The following is a 20,241-nucleotide window of genomic DNA, read 5'->3' as shown; positions in this document are numbered from 1 at the left end:
GCTCCGTTATCGGTGTTGCCGGTCTGGTTAAGGCGATCGACGACGGTAACTCCTCGGCACGGGATGAGCGATGGGGGGAGGCTCCGACAGTCGCGGGTGTTGTGAGTAGCCGACTGGTGGAGTGAACAAAACATCGGGGTCCATACCTTTCCCCTGGGCTTGGGCTGATCAGCCGCGACTTGCTGGATGGCGTGTGGCCGAGTGTACTGATGAGGACGGGCGGCTTCAGCTCTCGGTCCTCTGGGTGGCTGGTGACTGATGGGCTGCTTCTGCTCTACGGGAGGTGGTTAGTCACTCTGGGCTTCTTTTCTTCTCGCCGTCTGGGCTTCCTCCACATTGATGTATTCGTTGGCTTTATGCAGCATGTGGTCGTAGTCCCGGGCGGCTTCCAGATGAGCGAGCGGAAGAAGTCACCGTCCACGAGCCCCTGCGTGAACACATTCACCATTGTTTCCAAGATGACCGTTGGAATGTCCATGGCCACCTGGTTGAAGCACTGAATGTACGCTCGGAGCGGCTCCCTCGCGCCTTGCTTGATGGCAAACAGGCTGACGCTTGTCTTCTGGTGGTGCCTGCTGCTTGCAAAATGATGGAGGAACGTTGTTCGGAATTCCTTGAAACTTGTGATGGAGCCGTCCGGCAGTCTTCGAAACCACTGATGCGCCGATCCCGAAAGTGTTGTGAGGAACACTCGGCATTTTACACCATCTGTGTACTGATGTAGAGTGGCGGTACTGTCGAACTTACCTAGGTGGTCGTCTGGGTCGGTTGTCCCGTTGTACTCCCTGATCGCAGGGGGCACATAATGCCTCGGCAGTGGATCACGAAGAATGGCATCTGAGAACTGCAAGTTGGTCCACTCGGGAGACGCGTCCGATCGGGGCGCCTTTCCTTTTCTGACGTCCCAGATGGGTGCTTCGTCCGATGAAAATCCCTTGTCTTAGTTAGCTTGTGCTACCTCCGAGGGCGTCTGGAACAGAGCCCGATGGAAAGGTATCGAGGCGGGCGGCGCCCCCATCTGAGTGCCGACCGACCCCTTGTTTTGCCCCCATATTGAGAGTTGTCCTGCCTGTCTTCGGGTGGTGCTCGGGCCCCCGAGGCTGATGTCGCCTGCTGTGCTGCCCGCTTAGCTTGAGCTTTCTGTTGTTGCTCCATGATTTTTGCGGCTCGTGCTTGGACGAGTGCTTCGAGCTCCTCGGGAGAGAGCGTTACCAGAAGTTGACATCCAGCTTCTTCCATCTCCTTGGCTCGGATTCAGGTGCGTTCCCACAGACAACGCCAATTTGATCCTGTCCGAGCACTGAGTCGACGGACGCTGGGGACATGGCATGCTCCGCTGTCTCCGACTGGTGGTGTAGCTCTCCGGCGAACCTGCAAAGAAGCCGAGCCGGGAGGGGTTTCCCGGCGACAGCCCTCCTACCCTCAAGTCAGGCAACGAGAGAGGCAGAGTAATGTGGCTACAGTAAAGAGTTGCGCATACCTTCGTCGACGTCTGGGGGTCCTTATATAGGACCCCGTGGAAACACGGGCACGTTTCCCAATGCATGCACGCTTCTCCAAACATACCTTAACAAGCCTATGTCAGAAAAGTACCTCTGGCTCCATTCAGCAATCGTCCGAGCATATCCCGGATGTGATGGTGGAAGCTTCTACCGTACGATCCTGTGTACGGCTCGGCCGCCAACTCTGCTACTTGTCGGTGGCAGGTGTTTCGAGGATGATGTTATCCTCTGTCTCCTTTGTCCTCTTGCGTTCCCTGTCTGTTCCCGGGCCGAGCGGGTAGGCCGCTCGGCAGGCGTATTGCTTCTGTCGTCGGTTATAGGTATTGGTTCGACCGGGATAACTCCCGATCGTATGCTCGGATGAGATTGCTCCTGCCTCTGTTGCCTGGTGCCCCGGTCGGCCTGCGTAGCCCGAACGGTCGGCCTGCTTCATCCCGTCGGCCAGTCTCAGGGTTGAATCTCTTGACCTTTGACCTCCACGTGTCGTTGACCTTCCGCCAACGAGGATCCCCCGTCCTTTTCACCGGATCACTTTTTAAATAAGTTTTTAAATAAATTTTTAAAACATTTTTACATAAATTTTTGAAAGGTTTTTAAAATAAGTTTTAAAAACATTTTTAAATAAATTTTTAAAATATTTTAAAATAAGTTTTTAAAACATTTTTAAATAAATTTTTAAAAGATTTTAAAATAAGTTTTTAAAACATTTTTAAATGAATTTTTAAAATATATTTAATAAGTTTTTAAATTATTTTTTAATGAATTTTTAAAAGATTTTAAAATAAGTTTTGAAAACATTTTTAAATAAAATTTTAAAGATTTTTAAATAAGTTTTTAAAATATTTTTAAATAAGTTTTTAAAAGATTTTTAAATAAATTTTTAAAACATTTTAAAATAAGTTTTTAAAACATTTTAAATAAGTTTTTAATAGATTTTTAAATAAGTTTTTAAAACATTTTTAAATAAGTTTTAAAAATATTTTTAAATAAGTTTTTAAAAGGTTTTTAAAGAAGTTTTTAAAACATTTTTAGATAAATTTTAAAAAGATTTTAAAATAAGTTTTTAAAACATTTTTAAATAAATTTTTAAAATATTTTTATATAAGTTATTAAAATATTTTTAAATAAGTTTTTAAAATATTTTTAAATAAGATTTTTAAATAAGTTTTTAAAAATATTTTTAAATAAGTTTTTAAAAGATTGTTAAATGAGTTTTTTAAAAATATTTTTAAATAGGTTTTTTAAAAGATTTTTAAATAAGTTAATTTTAATTTTAATTTTAATTTTGTCCATAGTCATCTCACCCAATCCTAGTTTTTCAATCAGGGGATCCTATAATTTTTGTAAGATGAATTACATTCGGTTATAGGGTTAGGTTTAACTTTATGTTAGATTCAAGTTTAACTTTGAGCAGAGCAAATAGGCATTTTTTGGATAAACCTCTGAGTTATGGTAAGTCACTTGGACATCATTAAAGTAACTATGCATTCGAAGTTTTCCAAATAGTCCTATCCACTGAACTTAGTATAAAACTTTGGTCTAACTAGTTAGGATCCGTAAAGGGTAGCTTCGGTTAGTTCTGTTAGGACCTTCGGACGCGGCTAGAGAGTGGGGGGGGGGGTGTGAATAGCCAACCCCAAATTCACGTTTCTTCCTACAATTTTAATTAGCGCAGTGGAAATAAAAGATAGAAACGAAACAGGAGAATATCAAACCTCAAACGCGATGATATAACGAGGTTCGGAGATGATACTCCTACTCCTCGGCGTGTCCATAAGGTGGACGAATCCTATCAATCCGTCGGTGGATGAGACACCGGAAAATCGGCTAGAGAAACCTCGCCACAATCTCTCTTGCAACAACAAGATCGGAGTACAAAGATAAAGCAAGAAGCCAAGAACAATATGAATGTAAAAACACTAGTTTGCTTGCCTTCTCGTCGATCGGGAAGAAGCAACCACTTCACGGATGCCAACAACAAAGCAGAAGATCAGTTGGAGTCCAGAGGAAGAAGCTCACACGAAGCTTCAAAGCAGCTCAACAAAGCTCAGCAGCAAGAAGAAGTCACTAACATCTCGAGGCCCTCCACCTCTTGATTTATATGAACCGCGAAGAAGAAGACACACAGAAATCAGCCCAGGACTAACGGCTAGACGGACCGATCAGCCCACCGATCGATCCAGACGGATCGGTCGTGGACCGATCAGGGCCGATCGGTCCCAGACGATCCCAACTCTCACAGAGTTGGTTGCAGAGCCCTGATCGGTCGACCGATCAGGCCATAGGTGGATCGGTCCACCAACCGATCCTCCTATTCCTTCTCCAAATTGTTATTACCGATCGGTCGCCGATCGATCGATGACCCACAAGGAGAATCAAGACACCGATCGGAGACCGATCCATACCCATAGACACCGATCGGCCACAGACCGATCCAATTTCCCAGCCTTAAACCCTAAAGCCTTCCTGATCTAGAGAACGAGCTACCGAGCCCTCTCTGACCTAGTCCGGAGAACGAGCTACCGAGCCCTCTCCGACTTCCACGTCTGGTCTAAAGAACGAGCTACCGAGCCCTCTCTGACCTAGTCCAGAGAACGAGCTACCGAGCCCTCTCTGACTTAGTCCGGAGAACGAGCTACCGAGCCCTCTCTGACCTAGTCCGGAGAACGAGCTACCGAGTCCTCTCCGACTTCCACGTCTGGTCCAGAGAACGAGCTATCGAGCCCTCTCTGACCTAGTCCATAGAACGAGCTACCGAGCCCTCTCCAACTTCGTCCGGTCCAGAGAACGAGCTACCGAGCCCTCTCCGACTCCATCCAGTCCAGAGAATGAGCTACCGAGCCCTCTCTGACCTAGTCCAGAGAACGAGCTACTGAGCCCTCTCCGACTCCATCCAGTCCAGAGAACGAGCTACCGAGCCCTCTCCGACCTCCCATGCCAAGTTTCCATACTTGGACTTTTCCCCGTGCCCAGCTCCCTGCTTGGACTTTTCCGTGCCAAGTCTCCATACTTGGACTTTTCCCGTACCAAGCTCCCTGCTTGGACCTCTCCGTGCCAAGTCTCCATACTTGGACTTTTCCGTAATCAGGTCAACTCAAGTCGGGTCAACCAGGTCAACCTTGACCAAAGGTTGCACCCACAATCCCCCAAGTTCCTATTCTTGTCAAACATCAAAATATAACTTCTCTATTCTTGTCAAACATCAAAATATACCTCGAGTCAGGTCAACTCGAGTCGGGTCACCCAGGTCGACCTTGACCTAAGGTTGCACCAACAATCTCCCCCTTTTTGATGTTTGACAAAAACCATAATCAAGTTAGGTTAACCCGATAACCTAATTTAGGTTTTCCAATAGTTCTCCAATGTTCTTCCTTGAACATTCTCTGGACATTCTCCCCCTTTTTGACACACATCAAAAAGGAGTGAATCAAGGTCAAGAGTTTCTTCCTAATGAAAGTCCCATACCATTCATTGAAACCCTTAATTTCCCCCTTGATACTAAAATCAACAATCAACTTAGTGATAATCACTTATTAAAAAAACTTGACGAGCAAAAATTCCCCCTAAAATTCAACTCCCCCTTGACCATTAGGTAAAACTCCCCCTAAAGTTCAACTCCTCCTTGACCATTGCACCAACAATGTCTTGGAGAGTTTCAACCCTTTAGAAATCTAAAGCACCAACTTCCATAGCTGAAATTTCAGACAATAGTCGAAAATCAGCATTTTGGCACGCTCTGATCGGTCACCAGACCGATCAGGACTCCACTGGATCGGTCACCAGACCGATCCACACTGCCCTGGACCGATCAGAATCGGACCGATCAGGATTCCTCTGATCGGTCCACGACTCTCTGATAAGGATTTCTGATTTTTCTCCCGAAATTCAGAAACCCCTAAAAAAACACAAAAAATTCCAAAAATTGTAAAATTTTGAGGATACATTCCTCATGACATATATTATCATGAAAAAATAGTTTTCTATGGAAATAACTCCCATTTTTAAATCTTGATACAAAGTTCGAAAGACTTTGAAATAGCTCAAGGTTAATCCATCTTTGTATCAACTTGCTCAATGATGAATGGTATCACTAGAAAAGCTTCATCAAGGTTTTTGAAATCAATTTTGAAATGATCTTAAACGATTCAATTTAGGACCACAATCTTAGGGCTAAATGTACATGACTTGTACACAAGTTTTCCCTATGATCCTCAAATTCGAATTAGGCTCATCTAGGTACAAGAACTATGCACCTTGATCCTAACTCATAATCCTAATATCTCACACACATCTAAGGTGTATCAAACACATCCAAGTCAATTTTGATGTGAGATATGGGTTTAGGTCATCTTAAGCTAAGTTCTCATGCATTTTCTAAACAACAATTTGATCTCCATATCAAATTGTGTTTCTATCCTTAAATCAAATTAATTGATCATAAATGCAAGAGATGATGACATGGCATAAAATAATATTATAAGTGGAAACATGTGCCAATGTCATGATGTCATGTCATCAAGTATGAAACTTAAATAAGGCATGACATATAACTAACCTAAGCATTATCATGACATTTCAAATGATAATAAAATAAATATGATGTCATGACATGACATATGACAAACAATGTATGGAAAATAACATATAAATGTATAGAAAATACCTAATTCTAGCCTTAGTTGCCATTTTTGATAATTTTGATCATTTTACCATAAATTCTATATTCCTAAGTGTAATAGACCTAAAATCATATACTAAAGATTTTTAGATCACTATGTGCCAATTAGATTGACCCTAGAAAACTCCTCAAATGTGGTTGGCACATCCTAATCACCTTAGGAATAATTTTTAATTGCATTTTTAAGGCTTGATTACACCTTGAAAATTCCTAAAATGCCACCTTTTGCCATGAGTAGGTTAACTACCTATCCAATTAAGATTGACACACCCTAAACCATCTAGCGTGAAGGAATCACGCTCCTAGGAACCCAATACCTATTTGAGATCATTGGGTTCACTAAATATTCACTAGGGATGACTTCCCTAGCAACCCTCCTAATGACCCTCCTAGGCTTTAAAGCCTTGGTCATTTGGGACTCATCAAGATCAACTCTAGGGGTGACACCCCTTGTGACCTTGGTGATGGTCTTCTTAGCCCTAGGTCTTATTCCATAATCGAATGGAACATTATGATAAGCGGGCTTGACCACTTGAGACTTAGGTTTGTGACCCAAACCTCTCATGTCCTTGGGCTTTGATTTTTGACCCTTAGACCCTAGAGTTGACTTCTCCAAATTCTTAAGAGCCTTTTCTAAAGTGTTAAGTCTTGACCTCAAGACTTGATTTTCCTTCTTTAATACCTCAAGCTTTAATTTTCCATTTTTCTTTGAGGTATTCCTAGGCATATGTCTAGTTGTTTTGGGATTCCTATCTAGGTTTTCCTTAACCTTAGATGAGTTAACTGTAACGCCCAAAAATTCGCAAAATAATTATTAGAAATATCCTAGTATTTTTCTGGAATTTTAGAATATTTTTAGGGAATTTTTAGAGTAGAGGAAGTAGCAAAAATAAATAGAAAACGAAAATAGCCTACGTCGGAATTGAACCCGAGACCTATTGGGTCCTACGACTTATGGTGGACTCTAGTAACCAGGTGAACCCAGCAGGGCTGTGCTGAAAGAAGAGGGAATCAATTATATTTATAATTGATTTGGCCGGATAAACCATTTAATATAAATAGGGAAATAATTTAGTGAAGAGTTATTTTGCTCGTGACTCTTCTCCTCCTCACCCTAACCTCACGCCGCCCCCTCCCCCTCTTCTTCTTCTCTCAGCGCCAACCACAAACACACCTAGGGTTCCGTCCCTAGGGCCATAGGGGTACTTTCCGGCGATGACTCCGACACGAGGACGCTCCCCTCCGCGAGAGGAACGCATAGACGCGAGAAGATCGTCGAAAGGATCGTCTCCTCCGGAAATCTAGCGACTAGAATCGTAAGAAAATCCGAACAGGAGGTAAGAAACCCCTCACCTGCAGTATAAGTAGCTTTCGTGTGAATTCCATGTTTTAGTTAGTAGTATATAGCTTTTCGGCACAAAGGATGCGAATTAGCGCATACCAAGTGTTCGATTAAATTACTAGCACAGTTAAAATGCAACTTAGGCATTTTAATAGCTTAGTTAAATGCAATAGAATCATTTCACAGCTCATATAGTCTTGCTACAGCTTTTACAGGACTAGATGTCCAATGGGTGGGCTCCCTCAGTCGCCTCTAGGTTTAGATAACCTAGTTCTGGGTTTAGACAACCTAGTAAAAGCAAGACAATAATTTATTAGCTTATGTTCAGTATTTTACTTTCTCAGTGGCACTGTACTAGATTAGATATCCATTGGGTTGGGCTCCCACAGTCGTCCCTAGGTTCAGATAACCTAGTAACCCTACTAAATTCGGGATTTGCAAATCAGGGTCTAGTTAGGGATGCGCGCATAGCATGTACAGTTGCCGGGCCTAAACAACAGCATGATTAGTATTTTCATCTATTATATATGTAGTTTTAAACTCTCACAAAATAGTCAGGTGAAATCAGTATAGCTTTAGCATTTGCTAGAATTAGCTCAGTTCATGCTTTAGTTCAGCTCACTCTTATGATTACGTATGATAGCTCTATGTTCAGCTTTTGTTACACATGCTTTAGATGATAGTATGCCATGACTAGCTTTTGGTTCCCATGTATTGTATGATAGCATGCCATGTTTTAGTTTAATCAGTACACATTTCAAATAGCATGTTTTAAAATCATGAATTGCATCGTATGCATGTTTTAGTGAGGTAGATGGTTTCTTACTAAGCGAAAGCTTACAGATACTTTTTCCTTATACTGCAGATAAAGGTAAAGGAAAAATGGACTAGCGGAGGCTGGAGGTCAATGCAATGATGAAGTTGTGTGTGGATGGAACCTGGAATAAAGACCTTGGAGAAACTAGAAATAAATCTGAAACCTTAGCATTATATTAAGTTGTTACTTCCCTCATTTCAGTTATTTTAATGCTACGAATCATGAAAGACCTGTTTAGATTGTTAGTGTTCATGCTTAGAATGTCAGTTAAATGTTGTTAGTATGTTTATAGCCATGTTATAACTCATGTGTATGAATTTGGCACGAAACAGTGCTAAAATCAGAGTTCTGGTACGAAATCAGAAACTCCAATCGATCGGCCGATCGATTTGAGGCTTCTCAATCGATCAGCCGATCGATTGAGAAGTTCATACCCCGAACAGTGAGCTCCTGGATCGATCAGCCGATCTATCCGGATGCCTTTTATCGCGAACAGAAAGCCCTGGGATCGATCACTGGATCGATTGGCCAGTCTGGATCGATCAGCCGATCGATCCAGAATATTAACCCGAACACAGTAGCATGCTGGATCGATCGGTGGATCGATCTGACGGGACCCCCGGGCGCAGTAGCATGCTGAATCGATCTTTGGATCGATTAGACCATTCCAATCGATTCATGGATCGATTGGGAGGTCTGATAACAGCTGGAAAACGTTTATTTCAGTTCCTTGACCATAGGGGATGTAGTATATGCTAGGTATACTTTAGATTACACCCCTTAGCACATATAGAAGAAATAAATGATAATAGTTTAGCAAAATTTTAATTAGTACAGCTTCCGCACCTAGATTTAGTAATGGTCATGGAATAGTTTAGCACAGCATAATGTGACGGTCCGGCCTTACAGCTTAGTTAGTAGAAGGCGAGTCGTTATAGAGTGGTATCAGAGCAGTTTCCATACTTCCTTCACACACATCAGCATTGAACCTGCAGCTTCCAAGTAAGAATACCTCTCACTTTGTATGTTATTGCTTTCATGTTTGTAGATAACCAAAGTATGCTTATCTGTGATAGTAACTAACATGATAGTATTAGCTATGTGAACATGGTAATTTAGTTATGTATGTCCTCTCTTCCTTTAGAAATGGCAAGAGGATGCCTAGCTAGAAGGGCACCAGCTACTGAGCCCCAGCATGAGGCAGGCAGTTCAGTGCCTCCTCCAGACCTTACAAGATTAGAGATAGCCACTTTAAAGGCTAATCAGCAGAATACTCCCACAGTCACCCCGGAACCAAACTTAGCAACGCCAGTCGTCTTAGAGGTTCCACCAGTCCAGCCTACAGCACCAGTAGCCCCAGCAGCAGAGGCAAAGAGAGAAGCCTATCTGATCCAGTGGCAGAGAGTCAAGCCCGAGAACTTCTCAGGCACCAGTGAACCATGGGATGCTCAAGCTTGGTTCAAAACACTGGAGAGCACGATGGAGCTTCTGGACTAGCCAGAGCATGAAAAGGTGAAGTGCGCCTCCTTCTGCTTGACAGGAGATGCACGTATGTGGTGGGAGAGAATTAGAGCGAAGCGCCCAGTAAACCAGATGACATGGGCTGACTTCGAGAAGGAATTCTTCGAGGAGTTCTTTCACATGCAGGTCACAAACCGCCACTATGACATGTTCACTGAGTTTCGCCAGGGCAACCTTTCAGTGGAGGAAGCCGTGAAGAAATTCAACAGATTGGCTCGTCTATGCCCTGAACTAGTCAGCACAGAAAAAGAACGAGTCCGGTTGATGCTCAAGATGCTGAGGCCGGAAATAGCAATGAACGTGGCTAGCGGCGTTCATAGGCCGCAAACCACCGAAGAACTAGTCAGCAGTGCTCTGACCACCGAGCACTACCAGAACAATATCAAGCAGCAGAAGCAAGTCCTCTCAGAGTCAAAAGGGCAAGGAGGCTCAGGTACTCAGAAACAACAGGGCCACAGCTCTAACTTGAAAGGGAACTCCAGCAACAAACGCAAACCAGGGAGTTACCCGAAAGGAGGACCAGCTAGCAAACAGCCTAGTTATCCCAAATGTGCTACTTGTGGGAAATTTCACCCAGGAGTTTGTCGCAAGGGCATACGAGGATGCTTTAAATGTGGACAGGAAGGGCATATGGCTAAGCAGTGCCCAAACAAGATTAGTCTTCCTCAACCCCAGTTGATTCAGTACGGAGGCCGGCCAGCTCAGTTACAGCAGATGCAGGCCGCTTTAGATGGTCCACACATCAGCCAGGGCAGATTAGAAGCCCCTCCAGCTACGACCAATGCGAGGATCTACTCACTCACCAGAGAGGACGTAGCGAATGCCTCGACAGTTGTTTCAGGTCAGATTAGTATATTACAGCAAAGTACAACTGTCTTATTCGATACTGGGGCAACCATTCTTACATATCCATGACATTTGCTGAGAAGTTAGCGATACCTCCAGAGGTACTCAGTAGTTAGTTTCTGACGACGTTACCTTCAGGAGAAATTATGACATCCACGCACTGGCTCATAGCAGTGCCAATCATTATAGCAAACAGAGAACTCTTTTGTGATCTGATAGTGCTAGATATGACTGATTATGATGTCATATTTGGAATGGACTTCCTAATCAGATACGGTGCCTCTATCGAGTGTCGTAAACAGAAAGTTGTATTCCAACCTGAAGCAGAAGTGCAGTTCGAGTACATTGGAGAACCAAAGAGAAAAGCCAAGAAGTTTCTCTCAGCTCTAAAAGCACAGAAGTTAATGGATTCGGGATGTACGGGATTTTTAGCACACGTAGTCAGTACCAGTCAGGACAAGGATCGACAGTTAGCAGAGGTCCGAGTCGTATGTGACTACCCAGCAGTCTTCCCTGAGGAGTTACCAGGCTTAGCACCAGACAGAGAGATTGAATTTGGGATAGAACTCATTCCCGGTACAAATCCTATTTCCAAAGCACCCTACCGCATGGCTCCAGCAGAACTGAAGGAACTTTATGAGCAACTACAGGAGCTGCTTGACAAAGGATTCATACGCCCTAGTCACTCACCATGGGGAGCGCCTGTATTGTTCGTGAAGAAGAAGGACGGGAGCATGCGCCTGTGTATAGATTACAGAGCATTGAACCAAGTCACGATTAAGAACAGGTATCCTCTTCCCAGAATAGATGACCTGTTCAATTAGCTAAAGGGAGCAGCAGTGTTCTCTAAGATAGACCTCAGATCAGGTTATCATCAGGTGAAACTTAAAGAAGGGGATATACCCAAGACAACATTCAGGACTAGATACGGACATTACGAGTTCGTAGTCATGCCCTTTGGCGTGACAAATGCTCCAGCTACTTTCATGGACCTCATGAACAGAGTATTCAGGGATTACCTAGATAGATTTGTTATTGTATTTATCGATGACATTCTTATCTATTCAGGAACTCAGGAAGAACACGCAGAGCACCTGAAAATAGTATTGCAAACTCTTCAGCAGAACCAGCTGTACGCCAAGTTCACAAAATGTGAATTTTGATTAGATCAGGTGTCCTTCCTGGGTCACATCATCTCAAAGGATGGTATCATGGTAGATCCCAGTAAGATAGAAGCTGTGAGTAACTGGAAAAGACCCAAGAACGCTAGTGAGATCAAAAGCTTTCTGGGATTAGCAGGTTATTACAGAAAATTCGTAGAGGACTTCTCCAGGATAGCCTCCCCACTGACAGCTCTCACTAGGAAGAACAGAAAATTTCAGTGGACAGAGGACTGCGAGAATAGCTTCAGCGAGCTAAAAAGGAGATTGACCAGTGCACCTATTCTATCTCTACCAGAGAACACAGACCGCTTTGATATATATAGTGACACCTCTAAACTGGGACTAGGAGCAGTGCTGATGCAAGATGGCAAGGTAATCGCCTATGCCTCCAGACAACTCAAGGATTATGAGAGGAATTACCCTACTCATGACCTTGAGCTTGCAGCAGTAGTGTTCGCTCTCAAGATTTGGAGACATTACTTGTATGGAGCTCAGTGCAGAGTGTATACAGATCATCAGAGTCTGAAGTACTTCTTCACTCAGAAGGATCTGAACATGCGATAGCACAGATGGCTAGAGCTGGTCAAGGACTACGATATAGACATCCTCTACCACCCAGGCAAAGCTAATAAGGTGGCAGACGCACTAAGCAGAAAGTCCAGTGCTACCTTACTATCCCTAGTAGCCATGTCACCACCCCTACAAAAGGAGATCACAGATTTTGGTCTCAAACTCATAGTTGGGTAGCTCTCTAATATGACATTAGAGTCTACCTTGCTTGGTGACATCCAGACAGCTCAAGAACAGGATCCTGAAATTCAGAAAATCAAGCAAGGATTAGCAGAATCAGAAAGTGGAGAATTTAGAGTGTCCACTAGCGGGGTGTTGTGTTTTGGTGACAGGCTATGTGTTCCAGATCAGGAGGAACTACGAAGGAAGATTTTAGATGAAGCTCACAAGACTCCCTATGCGATGCATCCTGGCTCCACCAAGATGTACCAAGATCTAAAGAAATATTTTTGGTGGCCCGGGATGAAAAGAGACATCGCCAGATATGTTAGCACCTGTCTGACCTGTCAGAGGGTCAAGGCAGAACATCAGAGACCAGGAGGAGTTTTGCAGCCTATTCAGATTCCAGAATGGAAGTGGGAGGATATTTCCATGGATTTCATAGTGGGACTACCCAGAACCACGAACGATTTTGATACCATCTGGGTAATAGTTGACAGGTTAACTAAATTAGCCCACTTCTTAGCTATCAGGATATCTCACTCCATGGAATAGTTAGCACAGTTGTATCTCAAGGAGATCGTTAGACTACATGGAGTCCCACGAACCATTATTTCAGACAGGGACAGTAAGTTCACATCACACTTCTGGGAGTGTGTACAGTCAGCTTTGGGCACTAAGTTAAAGTTTAGCACAACCTTCCATCCTCAGAAAGATGGTCAGACGGAGCGAGTAAATCAGGTACTCGAAGATATGCTCCGAGCATGTGCCCTAGATTTCAAAGGAAGTTGGTGCAAATATCTGAGTTTAGCAGAATTTGCATACAACAACAGCTATCAGGCCACTATCCGTATGGCATCTTACGAGGCTCTCTATGGGCGGAGGTGTAGATCTCTAATCTGCTGGTATGAGAGTGGTGAATAGAAAGAACTAGAACTTCAGACAGATCTAGTAGCAGATACCACAGCAGCTATACAGCAGATCCACCAGAAGATAGAAACAGCTCAGAGCCGCCAGAAAAGCTATGCTGATACACGGTGCAGACCCCTAGAATTTTCAGTTGGGGATTCAGTGTTCCTCAGAGTAGCTCCCATGAAGGTAGTAATGCGTTTTGGGAAGAAGGGCAAGCTAAGTCCCAGATATGTGGGACCATACCTTATCAGTAGAAGAGTTGGCAAGGTAGCATATGAGCTAGAGCTACCCCAGGAAATGTCATATGTTCATAACGTATTTTATGTCTCTATGCTGAAGAAGCATATCCCAGATGCCACCCAAGTGATTGAGCCCCAGTCGGTACTAGTCCGCGAAGACCTCAGCTATGATAGTCGGCCTATTCAGATAATAGATCGAGCAGTTAAGAAATTACGGAATAAGGAGGTACCATTAATAAAAGTTATTTGGCACAGTCACACAGCAGAAGAGGCAACATGGGAGACAGAAGCCAGCATGAGACAGAAATACCCAGAGTTATTCTAAGTTCGAGGATGAACTTTTTATAAGGTATGGGGGATTGTAACACCCAAAAATTCTCAAAATAATTATTAGAAATATCCTAGTATTTTTCTAGAATTTTAGAATATTTTTAGGGAATTTTTAGAGTAGCGGAAGTAGCAAAAATAAATAGAAAACGAAAATAGCCTAAGCGGGAATTGAACCCGAGACCTATTGGGTCCTACGACTTATGGTGGACTCTAGTAACCAGGTGAACCCAGTAGGGCTGTGCTGAAAGAAGAGGGAATCAATTATATTTATAATTGATTTGGCCGGATTAACCATTTAATATAAATAGGGAAATAATTTAGTGAAGAGTTATTTTGATCGTGACTCTTCTCCTCCTCACCCTAACCTCGCGCCGCCTCCTCCCTCTCCTCTTCTTCTCTCGGCGCCAACCACAAACACACCTAGGGTTCCGTCCCTAGGGCCATAGGGGTACTTTCCGGTGACGACTCCGACACGAGGACGCTCCCCTCCGCGAGAGGAACGCATAGACGCGAGAAGATCGTCGAAAGGATCGTCTCCTCCGGAAATCTAACGATTAGAATCGTAAGAAAATCCGAACAGGAGGTAAGAAACCCCTCACCTGCAGTATAAGTAGCTTTCGTGTTAATTCCATGTTTTAGTTAGTAGTATATAGCTTTTCGGCACAAAGGATGCGAATTAGCGCATACCAAGTGTTCGATTAAATTACTAGCACAGTTAAAATGCAACTTAGGCATTTTAATAGCTTAGTTAAATGCAATAGAAGCATTTCACAACTCATATAGTCTTGCTACAGCTTTTACAGGACTAGATGTCCAATGGGTGGGCTCCCTCAGTCGCCTTTAGGTTTAGATAACCTAGTTCTGGGTTTAGACAACCTAGTAAAAGCAAGACAAGAATTTATTAGCTTATGTTCAGTATTTTACTTTCTCAGTGGCACTGTACAGGATTAGATATCCATTGGGTTGGGCTCCCACAGTCATCCCTAGGTTCAGATAACCTAGTAACCCTACTAAATTCGGGACTTGCAAACCCGGGTCTAGTTAGGGATGCGCGCATAGCATGTACAGTTGTCGGGCCCAAACAGCAGCATGATTAGTATTTTCATCTATTATATATGCAGTTTTAAACTCTCACAAAATAGTCAGGTGAAATCAGTATAGCTTTAGCATTTGCTAGAATTAACTCAGTTCATGCTTTAGTTCAGCTCACTCTTATGATTACGTATGATAGCTCTATGTTCAGCTTTTGTTACACATGCTTTAGATGATAGTATGCCATGACTAGCTTTTGGTTCCCATGTATTGTATGATAGCATGCCATGTTTTAGTTTAATCAGTACACATTTCAAATAGCATGTTTTAAAATCATGAATTGCATCGTATGCATGTTTTAGTGAGGTAGATGGTTTCTTACTAAGCGAAAGCTTACAGATACTTTTTCCTTATACTGCAGATAAAGGTAAAGGAAAAATGGACTAGAGGAGGCTGGAGGTCAATGCAATGATGAAGATGTGTGTGGATGGAACCTGGAATAAAGACCTTGGAGAAACTAGAAATAAATCTGAAACCTTAGCATTATATTAAGTTGTTACTTCCCTCATTTCAGTTATTTTAATGCTACGAATCATGAAAGACCTGTTTAGATTGTTAGTGTTCATGCTTAGAATGTCAGTTAAATGTTGTTAGTATGTTTATAGCCATGTTAGAACTCATGTGTATGAATTTGGCACGAAACAGTACTGAAATCAGAGTTCTGGTACGAAATCAGAAACTCCAATCGATCGGCCGATCGATTGGAGGCTTCTCAATCGATCAACCGATCGATTGAGAAGTTCGTACCGTGAACAGTGAGCTCCTAGATCGATCAGCCGATCGATCCGGATGCCTTCTGTCGCGAACAGAAAGCTCGACCACGATCAGTTAGCTCCTGGATCGATCAGCCGATCGATCCTGAATATTGCCCCGAACACAGTAGCGTGCTGGATCGATCGGTGGATCGATCCGACGGGACCCCCGGGCGCAGTAGCATGCTGAATCGATCTTTGGATCGATTAGACCATTCCAATCGATCCGTGGATCGATTGGGAGGTCTGATAACAGCTGGAAAACGTTTATTTCAGTTCCTTGACCATAGTGGATGTAGTATATGCTAGGTAAACTTTAGATTACACCCCTTAGCACATATAGAAGAAAGAAATGATAATAGTTTAGCTAAATTTTAATTAGTACAGCTTCCGCACCTAGATTTAGTAATGGTCATGGAATATTTTAGCACAGCATAATGTAACGGTCCGACCTTACAGCTTAGTTAGTAGAAGGCGGGTCGTTACATTAAATCTAGGGTTGGCATTTCTAGCAATGTCCTTATCTAGGCTAACATGTTTGGCACCTAAGCACATGTATCGGTTTCTATGGTTATCATGCTTATCATTATTGACAATTGCAATAAAACTACTAGCATGTGTCTTATTAGAATTGCAAGAATGTGCCTTAAAAGATACCTTAGGGTTTGCCTTAGCCCCCCCCATAGATGTGCTTGGTCTCTTGTCCTTGTGAGGTTGCCTCCCCCTTGGACATTGACTCCTATAATGTCCCCTTTGCTTGCATTGAAAGCACACCACGTGCTCCTTGCCCTTGCGTATCGGGACTCCAGCTTCCTTGACTTTTGGTGCCGGTGGAGTCTTCCTAATCCTCTTTGGACATTTACTTTTGTAATGCTCATATTCCCTACACTCAAAGCACATTATATGTAATTTACTTGAAATTAAGTTGCTTGAGTTACCTAGGGTTGAGGATGGATATAAGCTCTCTCCTTCATCCCTTCCGGAGGTAGAGGCTTCTTCTTCTTGCTCCAGTCTTGAAGAAGAACTCTCCTCCTCTTCTTCCTTAGATGTTGAGTAGCCCTCAACTTCTAATTCCATACCTCCATGATGTGAGCTACTTGGCTCACTTGACTCCTCTTCATGACTTGAATTGGAGCTCTCCTCATGGAACTTAGCCAAGTTGTTCCACAACTCCTTGGCATTGTTGTATCCACCTATCTTACACAAGATATCATTAGGTAATGAAAATTCAAAGATTTTCGTTACCTCGTCGTTGATTATGGATTGGTGGATTTGTTCCTTCGTCCACTTCTTCTTCTCGAGAGGTTCTCCTTCTTTATCCACCGGAGGAATAAAACCTACTTGTACACAATTCCAATTTACTAGGTTAGTCATAAGAAAATACTTCATTCTTACCTTCCAATACGCGAAGTCGTCGCGATCGTAGAAGGGTGGAATCGTGACGTCTTCTCCAAGTTGATCCATTCTCTAGCTCGTGCTCCCCCGGGTGTTAATCCGACGAAGAGCGACCTCGCTCTGATACCACTTGTTAGGACCTTCGGACGCGGCTAGAGAGGGGGGGTGTGAATAGCCGACCCCAAATTCACGTTTCTTCCTACAATTTTAGTTAGCGCAGCGGAAATAAAAGATAGAAACGAAATAGGAGAATATCAAACCTCAAACGCGACGATATAACGAGGTTCGGAGACGATACTCCTACTCCTCGGTGTGTCCGTAAGGTGGACGAATCCTATCAATCCGTCGGTGGATGAGACCCCGGAAAACCGGCTAATAAAAACTCCTTCTGGGTGGAGAAACCTCGCCACAATCTCTCTTGCAACAGCAAGATCGGAGTACAAAGATAAAGCAAGAAGCCAAGAACAATATGAATGTAAAAACACTAGTTTGCTTGCCTTCTCGTCGACTGGTGATGAAGCAACCACTTCACGGATGCCAACAACAGCAGCAACTGATCAGTTGGAGTCCAGCCGAGGGAAGCTCACACGAAGCTTCAGCAGTGGAGAGCTCAACAAAGCTCAGATCGTAGGAGCAAGAAGAAGTCACTACTTACATCTAAAGGCCCTCCACCTCTTGATTTATATGAACCTGCGAAGAAGAAGACACATACACAGAAATCTAGCCCTTGTGACTCAACGGCTAGACCTGGACCGATCAGGCTCCACCCAAATCGATCCAGGACGGATCTGATTGGTCAGGGGACCGATCAGGCCCTAGGCTGATCGGTCCCCAGACCGATCCCAACTCTCACAGAGAGTTGGTTGCAGAGCCCTGATCGGTCTGTGGACCGATCAGGCTATAGGTGGATCGGTCCACCGACCGATCCCTCCTATTCCGTCTCCCAATCTGTTTAGTTACTGATCGGTCACCAGACCGATCAGATGACCCACCGTGAGAATCAGTGTATCACTGGATCGGTCAACAGACCGATCCAGATACCCATAGTATCACTGGATCGGTCAGCAGACCGATCCAATTTCCCAGCCTTAAACCCTAAAGCCTTCCTGATCTAGAGAACGAGCTACCGAGCCCTCTCTCACCTAGTCCGGAGAACGAGCTACCGAGCCCTCTCCGACTTCCACGTCTGGTCTAGAGAACAAGCTACTGAGCCCTCTCCAACTTCGTCCGGTCCAGAGAACGAGCTACCGAGCCCTCTCTGACCTAGTCCGGAGAACAAGCTACCGAGCCCTCTCCGACTCCATCCAGTCCAGAGAACAAGCTACTAGATCGGTCTGCGGACCGAGCAGTCATCCAAAGTCTCACGATCGGTCTGTGACCGAGCCAAGCCTCTCTGACTAGGTCCGAGAACGAGCTACCGAGCCCTCTCCAACCGTCCGGTCCAGAACGAGCCAGGAGCCCTCTCGCCTAGTCCGAGAACGAGCACCGAGCCCTCTCCACCTGGTCCGGAGAACGAGCTACCAAGCCCTCTCGACCTAGTCCGGAGGAGCTCACCGAGCCCTCTCCGACTCCATCCGGTCCGAGAACAAGCTACCGAGCCCTCTCGGCCTAGTCCAGAACGAGCACCGAGCCCTCTCGACTTCCGTCGGGTCCAGAGCGAGCTACCGAGCCCTCTCGGCCTAGTCCAGAGAACGAGCTACCAAGCCCTCTCTGACCTAGTCCAGAGAACGAGCTACCGAGCCCTCTCTGACCTAGTCCGGAGAACGAGCTACCGAGCCCTCTCCGACTCCATCCAGTCCAGATAACGAGCTACCGAGCCCTCTCTGACCTAGTCTGGAGAACGAACTACCGAGACCTCTCCGACTCTATCCAGTCCAGAGAACGAGCTACCGAGCCCTCTCCGACCTCCCATGCCAAGCTTCCATACTTGGACTTTTCCCCGTGCCCAGCTCCCTGCTTGGACTTTTCCGTGCCAAGTCTCCATACTTGGACTTTTCCCGTGCCAAGCTCCCTGCTTGGACCTTTCCGTGCCAAGTCTCCATACTTGGACTTTTCCGTAATCATGTCAACTCAAGTCGGGTCAACCAGGTCAACCTTGACCAAAGGTTGCACCCACAATCCCCCAAGTTCCTATTCTTGTCAAACATCAAAATATAACTTCTCTATTCTTGTCAAATATCAAAATATACCTCGAGTCAGGTCAACTCGAGTCGGATCAACTCGAGTCGAATCACCCAGGTCAACCTTGACCTAAGGTTGCACCAACAAGTTCCACTTAGCCAAATGCACCAGGTCGAAGTCATATCTTCCTAGACATGCATAGTCTAAGCTTACCTAACGTACTATTATTCAGAACTTCACCAGTACCATAGGTCAGGTTAAACCTAGCCCTTTTAGTTCTAACCCTAATTACCCTGCCAGGTAGGTTAGTTTGGATTACCCTGCCGGGTAGATTAGTTTTGGATGTGCCAGCTATTCTGGAGCCACCCTACCTTATTAATTTAGAGATTGGATTTAAGTTATTAATTTAATTATATTTTAATTATTTATCTATTTATTAATATAATTTTTCTTTTGGCTCCCCCCGGATCATAGCCTCGATATGGTCTATCAAGGTAATGTACTTGATCCTTGGGAACCCAATATTGGCCAAGTCCAACTTGATTGACCAAGTTGGACTTGGGTACCCATGCTTGGACCACTTTTCTATTTGTTTTGTTGACTAATGATAAATATGATCTATACTTCTTTTTAGGCTTGAATCCAATTCCGGATTTGTTGTATACGACCTTTTGTTTTCCAAGAATCAGGTCAAGATTCTTGGAACCCAAAGTGAACCGTTCCAACGTGGTCTTCAAATCCTTAACTTGAATTTTCAGGTTGGAATTCTCTTCCTCAAGCTTTTGGACTTGAGTCGAGGTTC

This window comes from Zingiber officinale, chromosome 10B (assembly GCF_018446385.1).
Source record: "Zingiber officinale cultivar Zhangliang chromosome 10B, Zo_v1.1, whole genome shotgun sequence".
Taxonomy (NCBI): Eukaryota; Viridiplantae; Streptophyta; class Magnoliopsida; order Zingiberales; family Zingiberaceae; genus Zingiber; species Zingiber officinale.
Note: the sequence above shows the minus strand (reverse complement) of the source record.